The following is a 9,753-nucleotide window of genomic DNA, read 5'->3' as shown; positions in this document are numbered from 1 at the left end:
GGGGGGGGGGAAACAGGGGGGTGGGGGGCGGTTGGCGGGGAAAAAAAAAAAAAAAAAAAAAAAAAAAAAAAAAAAAAAAAAAAAAAATCACAACATCTGGTAGTTATCAACTGCACTGGGGAGAGTTAAAGCCAAAAGGGATAATGGTGATACTGCAGATCAGACAGAAAGAAAATCCTGAGTTAAGGTAGGTCCTGAGCTTACGTGAAGAACACAGGGGGAAAGACGGCTCTTATTAAATTTATTAGGATCGTTTTAAGCCATCTGTGCACTGATTGACTCTCCTGTGAGCAGCAGCTGTTTTCATTCATTAGGAATGAGCAGACAGATAAGTCATTACTCAATGTTCATTTCACAGCTGGGTTTTGAATCTAAAGGCAGTTCATACCCAACAAATTTGGCATCAAGTGCTTGTAGGTCTTTGTGTGAAAAGGTTGTGCTGAGACTTGGAAAGTATTTCTGTCTAATAATGGGTTCAGCTAAATATAAGAGATAGCTAGAAAGGCAATCTTCCATAGGTTGATGATTATATCAATGTGTATATTTGACTTTACTCTGTTTTGGGCTCTGAATTTACTGAGACATTTTTGTTAATTTCATTAAAATGGTTTACTACTTCTGTGTAAGTGCCAAGGCATTCATAGGAAGTAAAATGTCAAAATCAAAGCTAAAATCTTAAATATCATTTAAACAGGAGACTTTGGTTCTACAGTGAGAATTCCCTTTCTTGGATTCTGTTGACCAATGTATTAATTAGGGTAACTTACCTATGCTGCAGTAACAAATTAACCCTGGACTCTCAATGGCTTAATACTATAAAGGTTTATTTTTTGCTCATGCAAATTCCAGCATGAATCAGGGGCCTCTCCAGGGGACTCTACCTCCAGCTCCCCAACAATGTGATGATAATACTCCAAGCTGCCACCATCTTGAGAACTAACCATCTCAACCCCTGGTTTCCAGGTGGTTAGAGAAGGGCAAGAAAAGAAGGAGTAGGTATTCGTTTTTAAATACTTTGTCCACAAAGTGTCCCACAGCCCATTGGTCAGAACTAGTGGCACAGTCCTGTGTACCCACTGGGGGGCTGGGCAATGTGGGGGCATGTGCTGAGCAGTGAATGTCTCTGCACAGCAAGGATACATGTTAAAAACCCATCTGGAGCCTGGTCGTTTGAGTCAGATTGGTCACTAAGGGAAATAAACATTTCATATTATTGGTTAACAATAGACCCAGAAAACAAAGACCTTAGAAAAGCAGAGAACTCTCATTGCTTTGGGGAGAAAAATTACCATTAAGAAGGGTGGCGGTCTGGGCCTGTTGGTTTAGTAGTGTTCCACGTCTAGGGTTGTGTCAGTGAGCAAGTTTCCCAGCTTGGGGGGGTCTGGCTAGTGAAGTGGTCAAGGTGATAATATGGTGCCCGTGACTAAGCTAGCAGGGGGCTCACTGCACAGGAGGAGTTCTCTGCGGCTTCTGCCTGCCACCTGGCCCTGGGAGCCCCATCTTACACAGCAGATGCATTTTGGGAATGGGACCCATAAATTGCATCTGATTTTAAGCATATCAAGGAAACGGGATTTTTGAAGGCATTCTTTGAATCCCTTTGTAAAACGAATCCTTGAAAACATGAACTGTCCATGCGTTGGCTTTTCATAAAAGCAGAGTACAACCCACAGCCAGTTAATACCCCGACAAAAGGTGCAGCGACATCTGGTCCCTGCTCTTGCTGATGGCATATTTACCTCCATCCTGCCGTGAGAGTGGCTTCTGCCATGTCAGTCCTCTGAGGATCCCGAGGATCAGGTGGCTGGTGAGGCTAGGCAGATTCCACAAGCATATGGTTTGTGTGATTAACGTTTTGGCTGTTGTAGGTGTTTCACTCATTCTCGTAACTGGGCTTTCAGTGCATTGCTCTCAATCTGCTTCTGTTTGCCCCATGTAGGAATGAAGTTTTTGGAGGACTGCCCCATACAGCCCCTCATTCCTTTATATTTGCTAGTGGGTGGGATCGTTGGTACCTTAAAGGTAAGTATGTTTATCTGTTGCTTGTAGTTGTTGTAGAAATTGAACTTCCAGGCACAGTGCAATGAACCCCCTAATCGTTTGCTACTCACAGGGGTGCCAGAACAACTTCCTCCTAAGTGTGGTCATTGAACTGACAGGGCTGGCTTTAGAGATGCAGATTTTTCCAGATGAGGGGCATTCACCCAGGGCTGTGTATCTCTGCAGTAGCTTTCTTCCTGCTGTCGAGTTCCATGTGCCAAGGTGTGGCTTTGATCTAGCCAGAGTTGGTGCAGAGGAGTCACTGACTGCCAGTTATACCATTGGATTCAGCCAAGGAATTGTGGCTTTTCTTTGTGCTTCTTTAAAAAAAAAAGTTTCCTCCTTAGGGCAGGAGAGCTTGCATTTGGTTAAAATATGTTGATTTAGTGGTTTGTATTTCTGTTTTTAACTGTACCTCCTAGTCCTCAATTGACCAACATAGAATTAATTGACAGCTGTCATCAATCAACCGTCAAACTCTGATGTTTCGGGGGAGGGGTGCTTCTCCGTGACTCTCAAGCTTGTGTCAGTACAGGGAGCTGATTTGCTCATGGTTGTACTGACTTCAGTTTAAACAGGAAAAACAACTGAAGAAGAAATATCAGGGTTATGCATAGTGGGCTGTTAAGGTTCCACAATCCCTTGCCCAGCAAGAAATGTTACACCTGCCAGAAGTAGCTCTGGTCAACCTCCAATTTATCGATGACTCTCCCCAACCATCCAAGCCCACATCACAACTTCCATATCAAAGCTAGAAAACACAAGGATCCATTTTTCTAAAATGGTTTCATGATGCAAAGCAATAACACGAGAAAACAGAATCAAGAGTGCCATATATAAAATTTCACTTGGACCCACTGTCTGGTTTCTTTGCCAGTTTCCTTTTGGTGCTGGTGTCCTTCAAAAGACATTGGCCAGTGATGTTGGCCATGCTGTTGATTGATCTAAGACATCAAAGGAATGTCTTAAAAATTGCTGTTATATGTAGCTGGTATCCACAAGCTCAATTCTGTCTTGGCAAATGTCTGATTTGGGGAAAACTTTTGGAGCCTTTTGTATCTGAGGTTACCTCACTATTTAAATGCCCTCATCTCCTGAGAGCAATCTGGTGGGCAGTGTTCTGGAATGTACAAATATACATGATCATCCCTATAACAACGTCCCTGTGGGATCTGCCTGGGACTCTGTTTAGCTCCAAGGAAACCCATAACCCCCATGGCCCCACAGAGCCAGGAGAAGCCTCTGGTGGTTTGAGTACCATAGAAATCCTCAAAACAAGGGCAGGCTTTCAGCAGTAATTCCCTCTGTCCCACCCGCTCTCACCCGACTACATCATCATCAGGCTAAGTGGAACTTTCCTTTGAAAAGTTTATTGTCCACGGGGTCTGTTCCTCTTCATGACGGCAAACTTTTCCTTTATGAAAGCTAGGCCAGAACGCAAAGGTAATGTATTTTAATGAACAAACTAGGACCCTAATAAACAGCATTGATTTTTTTTTCCTGACAATTTAAAATCGTTTGAAGCCAAATTGAATTTTTGTGCTCATTGTGGGGAGGAAATACACAGTGAGTCCATAATCATCAGAGCCACGACAAACAGGATTATAGGGTCCCCAGAGGCAGAAGTTTACTCATGATGACAAGGCTTTGTATTTAACCCCTCTGAACAGTGCAGGTCGAGTCCCAGCATCCTTTGTGAAATGCATCAAATAGCATCACAAGATGACATTTTATTGAAGAGAAACCTGAAGAGAAGCAAGTTGACATTCCCCAGAGTTACCAAAAAGAACTGAGGGTCATGATCCATTAGAAGATCATGAAATGAATTTAGTAGGTTGTGACCTGCTTTAAAAAATAACAATAAAATAGAAAATATTAGAGTGCCTGGTGAGTTAAGTATTGTGGGATACTTCTGTGTGTACACGTGTGTGTTTGGGTAAGTTGACTGTATCATTTATCATCCAGACTGGGACATTTTGAGAGTACAAAGGGGCTGTAACACTCAGCATGCCAGGACAACAGCATAAACCAGGACTTCTCTGAGCCCACAAGGACATGTGCTCCCTACTGGGTCGTGATGTAAAATATATTTGTTCCAAAGGACCGTGTTAAAAGAAAGTTTCAAAAACAGATTTAGTGACCATAACTACCCCACACTCCATCTTAGTGACCATTGCTACCACTGGTGAGTGCTTGCTTTTCATAGGTGCTGTGCAAAGGGCTTTGTCACCATCTGGAACTCATTTAGTCCTCACAGTGCCCCTAGAGGCAGGCACTCACATAAGGAAGGATTCTTTGAATACAAAGAACAAAAAGTCAACTCTGGCTAACTTAAGAGGTACTTTGTTGGAAGAGCTCACAACTTCAGAAGTTGGTGAAGAGAAAGGAACCAGGTGGCACCAGAGAGCCTGGGCAGTGGGACCACTCACTGCGGCTCTCCTGGGCTGGTGGTGAAATCAACGAACCTAGAGAGCTAGTTCCTCTCTCCGGGCATCACTGTGCCCAAGAACCAGTCCTGGGGTGGGGAGTGCGGGGGGTGGGTTAGCCAGATCCGTGAACCCTGGGTGTTCTGCTGCTGCCACAGCAAGCAAAGGAGCCTCCAGGAGGAGCACAATTTACCCCCACCCCCAAACACGTGACGGGTGGGGGAACTCCCCCGAGGAATGGGGCCCTGCAGGGAAGGGAAGTGGGTTCTGAGAGACAGAAACCTGAGCTGAGCTTGCAGTTCCAGCTTACAGACGAACTGGTTCTCTCCTCTTCCCCAAACCCACCACCCTTTGCCTTTGCCACGCCACTGTCCCTCAGAGGAGGTCCCATTCACCGCTCTCCACTCTCAGGGGCCCCGAGTATGCCTTCTCTTCCAGGAAGCCCTCCGTGGCTGAGTCAGCTCTAGAGGGTGGCTCTCTGAACTCACTTTCCTTTTCTTATGGAAATGTCCTGCCTCCCAGGCAGGCTGCAGGCTCCTGGAAGAGCTGGGCAGTGAGACCAAATGGGAGAGCTCTCCTGGCAGAGGTGAGAACCTGCCCATTAAATGTCCTCCAATCTAATCATCATGTGGTGCAGTGTAGACAGTGGCCAGAAAGGTGTGGACCGATGCACATCCCAGTCTCTTACTCACTGTGGACCTAGGTGAAGTGACTTAACTTCTCGGAACCTTAGTTTTCCCATCTGGGAAACTGGAATAATAGTGTACAGCTCACAGGTTAGAATGAGCATTGCATGAGATCATACATGCCAGGCAGTGGACTAACCACTTTACTTAGGTTTTATTATCTTTTCATAAGTATTAACTCTCATGGTAGAAAATAAGAGAACAGGATAAGCACAGAGAAGAAAATCAAAATTCTACTACGTGTAAATTCTACCACCCAGAGAAAGTCGCTGTTGACATTTTAGCCCGATGGCTCCAGTTTTGGTCCTCCTCTGCACAGATTTATGTCGTACCCCTCACCTCAGGCTGCTGGAGGATTAGTGGAGATGACACCTGTTCAGCACTTCTCCCAGCACCGGGGTCTCCTTTTGTCCGGCATCCATTCCCAGTGTCACTGTCCCTGTTCATATGTAACTCCCACATCTGCATCAGGAGCCCTCCCCCTCTCTGTTAACCTCCAGTCTCTGACCCCACCCTGCTGCCCACCGTCACCTGTATTTGCAGCCGGAATTTTAACTGGAACGAGCCCAAGCCTGAGGTCATCATCCATCCTGAAGGCGTAACTTGGGCTCCTCTGCTTCCATCAGTGTGGGTATTACCACCCACTTCACTGGTCCAGTTTGGAGCCCAGTTTGCCACTTCTCTTAGCTGGCCCCTTCTCTTTCATTTCATTCCAGCTCAAAATCCCTCCCCTCGCCAGCCTACTACGCTCTTGGTCATGAAAGGATTCTCTCTAAAGCCCTGCTCTCCATGGGTTAGGGGTGCCCTGAGGTTGGCTTTAGGAGAGGTGGGGAGCCTGGGGAGCTGGAGGAGAACAGACAAACAGGCGAGGCTTTCAGAAGAAACCACAGAGCAAGTTGCTGGACCAAGGGATGACAGGGCACTGCTGAGAGCTTCCTTAACAAAGATAACGTGTGTTCTTCCATGGCTGTGTGTACAGAGGGAACAGACACAGAGGATCAAGGCTAGTCAGTCAAAGTTGGGTGGGAATGGCGGGCCTTGTGTAATCAAACAGGAGCAGAATTTCAAAGGGGTGTCAGGATGGAGTCAGGGACCATCCATCAAGAGCCAAGATGGTCTTTGTCCCCCAGGGGTAATTAGCAAAGGTATCACTCAAAGGACAAGGGTCTGTGCTCTTGACTTGAAAGACATATGAGGACCGGAGGGACAACACTGTCACTCTACGGCCCCACTAGGGAATTCCAGATCCCTGGAGATGGGGAGTGGTGAAAATGTCCGAGAGAAGAGAAAAGCAGGCTGGGTGGAGGAGGGGGTGGGGGACTGGTGGTAGCTGGAGTCGGCCAAGCCTGTGAAGTGGCCTGGAAGTAGCAGGGAAGAGTGTGCTGGGGGTTCCTCGCAAGACAGAGGGGCCGACTGAGAGGCTCTCTAGCATCTGGAGCAGGGGTCGTTTTTATAATGTTATGTGTGGGTCCTAGATGTGGGTCCTAGATGTGTTGCCCCAAGCCTGCTGCAGGGGTGAATTTACATCAGCTAACCCCTTGTCCAAACCAGCTCACACATCCAAAAGGAAAGTGCCACTGAGGACACTGACTATGGATTGATGCCTTCATCCTTCACAATAGCGCTAATTATTCAAAATTAAGTTTTGCTTCTTGGCAACATTTCTAACTCCAGTGTGTGCACTTTTCCTAACTCTCTCTCTGTCTCTCCCTGCATTCTGTGTCCTCACCTCCCCCTTCCTTGTCACTCTGACCTGCGACCCTCCCTCCCTGCCACAACCCAGGTGTCCCTCCTGCTGTATGACTCCACCAGGATGAGGCGGCTTCTGTCCAAGGCCGTGGTGATTGATGACGATGATGATGATGACGAATACCCCTGGAGGCAGAATGCGCACAAATACTACATCCACCTCGTCCTCAGCCTCTTCCTCTTCCTCTGGTTCATTCTGGGCAATTACTGGGTCTTTTCTGTGTACCTGCCTGATTTTATTCCCCCTTTCCTGCAGCCTCAGGATTACTGTGACAAAACCCTGTACCTCTTTGCAGTCGGGGTTCTGGTGCTTAGTCACATTGTGCTGGTCTTGCTCGTCCTGTGCAGCATTTGTGTCTACATGTGTTCCCAGTGGCGATTTGCTGCTGATGAAGACTGAGAACCAGCCCTTCAAGCACACGCATGCACGTGTGCACACACACACACCTTCAGGAGAAGGGCACGCTGTAAAGGTAATAAAACCTTTCCTGCAGGCGTTTAAGAAACCACCAAAACGCACCGAGTAGTCCAGCACACTAAAGAAGCTCTCGCCTGCTTGCACTCTTGCTCTTTTCGGAGTGGGAATATTGTATTCATAGGAGTTTTCCAAGGGATCTGGGGGTGGGAGAGATGAGGTGAGGGAGGCAAAGAATGGGAGAGTCTTTCAAATCACGTGAAATGCCAATGACTGTTACAAGAGCAAGGTTTGTTGCTGCTGCTGCTGTATCATTCGGCCACGGGCACCAAGATGTTCTAGGAAGAGCACAGACTTTCAGACAAGACATATCTTGACGTTACTTCCTATGATGGCTTTTGTTATTTACAGGAGAAAGATGCGACTCTAATACCTCCATTGCCTTTTGGGAAAGTTAAGGAGCAGTCTCTCCCAACCCCAAAGCAGATGGGTTTGATCTGCTGGGTGGGGACATCCCAAGGACAGCTGTAAAATCAGCTGAGGTGGGAAGTAGATTCCACCAGGGGCTCTGGGCTGCACGGCTAGCCTGGCACTGCAGAGAGCAGTGTTCCTTTCATAGCATGCTCCATATACTGCTACTGCAAATTCTTTGCTTGGCCTTCAGTCTTTTTCTTTCCCTGGTTATCTGTGTACATCTCTGTGATTTGTGGATGCCTGTGTGGCATAAACCAGTTTTGTGTGTTTCTGGCCAGGGTGCATGAATTGAGGTGCCATCAGTGTAGGTGTTTTTTGGTTTCTGAGCTTACATATCCTACAATAGCTCCTCTGCTGAATGACAGATTAGGCTTTGGAAGTCTTTTGTCCATCAAGATATCTGGAAGTCTTGGATGACACCAAACAATGACCTCTAACATTCTCTCTTGCTGCTGTTGTTGAGAGATAAAGTTCCTGGCAGCTGTGGTACCGGGTCAGTGTGTCAGCACTTGTGGGGGAGCCATAAGTGTTTAGATGTCGTGAGTGTTTCCAGGTTCAGTACCCAGGGGGAACATGGCACCTGCCTGATTGTGCTTCTGTTTCAGCTGCATGCACAGCCTCTCTGTACATTTATACCATACTGAGCTGCTTTTCTTTTATGGGGGGCAGGTAATCAAACCAACCCCTGAATGGCCATCAGTGTGAGGGCACCTCTCTTTATCAGAAAAGTCAGCTCAAACAGAGAGGCTTACTCCTCTCCATGGCCTTAAGAGAAAGAACCCTGCATCTGTGGAGGCTTGCATTTGAGTTTGGAAACACTCTGCAGGCATCTGGCACCTGGAGGCACATTTGATCCCGTTTTCCTCCCAAGCGAGAAGGTGCTTGTGGCGCCCCCTACTGGGCAAAATGGGGACAGCACTTATTCTGTCCCTGTCCCTCTGGGCAGTTCCTGTTTTCGTTTTCGCTTGAGCCATGGAAGAAGACCCAGCAGGTGTGCAGCTTGCAGGTCCTGCCTTATCTGTGATGCCCGATTCCATCCTCACTGTGCCCCACATTGCCCTCTCAATTGGGGTCGGGGAGAGTCTGTGGGCCCAGACACTGGGGCAGGCAGGTTTCATGGGCTCCCCTCCACCTTCCTTTCCCCAGGTGATGATGTCAGCCACTCTCAGTCACTTAGCCAATGTTTGGACACAAACAAACAAAGCTGAGAACCAACAGAACCCTTTTCTGAGCCCAGTTCGGTATACACATCAATCAGTGCTTCCCTTAATGTCCCCGATGCTAATAACTCCTGAGCAGGGAACTTGAAAAGGATGTTCAGGCTCCAGCCTAAAAAAGTAAGCCAAGCCCATATAGGTGGTTAGGAAAACCCAGACTTGGTACTCATGGAGGGGGATGTTCTGGCACCCACTTGCTGAGGCATGTTCCCCCACCCCCACGCACTCTAGCCTAGGATGGCAAACAGCTTTGTTCTCTCCTGCTCACTCCAGTCACCCTCATACATTGTGTTGGGCATGACTCTGAGGCTGCATCCAGACTCTGCCAGTAAGCACTGAGATGGAATGTTGCTTTGCCCCCCACGGATTTGTCACCCCACTTCCCCTGGGTGACAAAGCCGCACAGGATTACTCAAAGCCCATCTCTTCTGAGCAGTGAGAGACCCTGAAGTGGTTAATCTCCCCTGGAACCCTCAAGCAAGAGACAGCCCTTCCTTGGGAAATTAACCCCAAATTGGGGTTCTCTTCCTATATTTATTTTCCAGACCAAGAAGTTACAGGAAGAGACATAGGTGGGGGTTATAATTTAACAATACAGGCTGGTAACTTTCAGTGAAATAAGTCAGATTGTCGGGCCTCCCTGAGCCAGAGGCCGACAAAACCGAGCGGGAAGAGACCCCGGTCCAGCTGGGGGTCCCTTGCGGGGCTGAGCGGGATGATGAGTGTCGCTGGCACGGCCCTTCCCC

Source organism: Galeopterus variegatus, unplaced genomic scaffold (assembly GCF_000696425.1).
Source record: "Galeopterus variegatus unplaced genomic scaffold, G_variegatus-3.0.2 Scaffold208, whole genome shotgun sequence".
NCBI classification, from domain to species: domain Eukaryota; kingdom Metazoa; phylum Chordata; class Mammalia; order Dermoptera; family Cynocephalidae; genus Galeopterus; species Galeopterus variegatus.
This window is presented reverse-complemented; position numbering follows the sequence as displayed.